This window comes from Gadus macrocephalus, chromosome 3, assembly GCF_031168955.1.
Source record: "Gadus macrocephalus chromosome 3, ASM3116895v1".
Classification (NCBI taxonomy): Eukaryota; Metazoa; Chordata; class Actinopteri; order Gadiformes; family Gadidae; genus Gadus; species Gadus macrocephalus.
In genome coordinates, this window is record NC_082384.1 from 15,619,518 (window position 1) to 15,619,749 (window position 232).

The window sequence follows — 232 nt, forward strand, 5'->3', positions numbered from 1 at the left end:
TTCTCTAGTCACAATATAAACCTCTAGTGTAAGATATTTGAAATCCCAAAATTACATTTCCCATAGCAAAATAGTCTCACAACAAGTTCGATATTTTCGTGGGAAGATAAACCCATGAAACATTCTGATAACCCTAAATCCTCTACTAAACTACTAGTTTAGTTTTTATCACATCCAAACTGCATTCAGTTCTCCATCCATACTGGAGTGGCCTCAGAAATCACCCGATAAA